This window comes from Aedes aegypti, chromosome 2, assembly GCF_002204515.2.
Source record: "Aedes aegypti strain LVP_AGWG chromosome 2, AaegL5.0 Primary Assembly, whole genome shotgun sequence".
In the NCBI taxonomy this organism is placed as follows: Eukaryota; Metazoa; Arthropoda; class Insecta; order Diptera; family Culicidae; genus Aedes; species Aedes aegypti.
Genome location: NC_035108.1, coordinates 200,696,689 through 200,697,939, shown reverse-complemented (window position 1 = coordinate 200,697,939; position 1,251 = coordinate 200,696,689).

Genomic DNA, 1,251 nt, shown 5'->3' with positions numbered 1-1,251 from the left:
AAACAATCTCTAATTTAAACTTCATAGAAATAATGGTAAATATACAAATCACTATAACTTCTGATTTTCTCGACGTAATGATTTCAAATTCAAAGGGAAGATGTTTGAATATCACATGTTTTGAATGCTTAATGCAAAGCTGATGGTTATTTGGCTTGTTTATAAGTTAATAATGAAACACTGTTCAGGAATATTATGAAGCATGTGAATATCCCATACAAAATAGCTCAAAACCCTCAAATCATTATAATTTTTGATTCCCTCGTTAGAATATTTTCATATTTCCAGAGAAGTGGCTTGAATACTATATCTTTCGAATGGAAGGTGCCAAATTCTTGGACATTTTTTTTTTTTCTGTTAGTAACGGTTTCTGGCACGCCGTGCGTTTTAAGTTTTTTTTTTAAGTTAGCCCCAAGTAACCATGGAGCATTATATAATTGCATATATAATGCAGCTGCATTGCCGCAAGTCTACCAATAAAGTAGTTTAAAAGTGGAAAAGGGCACTTTTACAGTTAAATTAATGCAAAAAGAACGATAAAGCAATGAAGCAACTTATAAAGTAATATTAATGCAGCAGTACAATTCATAAAGTGATGTTAGTGCATTGATACATTTGTAATGTAGGGTTAATGCTTTATTGCTTGACAGCTCTTGAAAATTGTTGAATAAAAGCAATGTTGCATCAATGGTGTTTATATGCAGTAGAATACGTGCAATGTGGTTACTTGGGAGTTGTCCAAAATTGCAGATAATTAATAACCATATTTATCATCAAACGTTACAACTTCCTACAATTCGCTGGTTAGAACACGACTGCCTTCTATCTAACGTATGCGACTTGTTAGATGGAACGACTGACAGCTGGTGAAAATGCTCCAGACTAACGCATCTGGAACGCAAATCGTCACCAAACGCACATATACATACACAATTGTTCTATGTATGGAGATTTTAATGCGACGGTAGTCAGACGTCAAAGTTAGTTTGACATCTTCACCTGACATTCGAATGCTTTATAGTTGGATTTTTTTTCCAACCATCGAGTCATTCCATGTAGCGAATCCCCCAACGAGCAAATCCCCATGTACTGAGTTTGAAGATGCTCGTTGAAAACGATTTTCTCGGTGACCATCTCATATTCCCGATATCCCCCGGTTTGGTGGCCACCCTATTATTTTCAACAGAAAATCAGCCTTTAAAAAAGTGAAATTTCGGATAAAAAGATCCTTTGCCGTTTGAAACCGCTGAG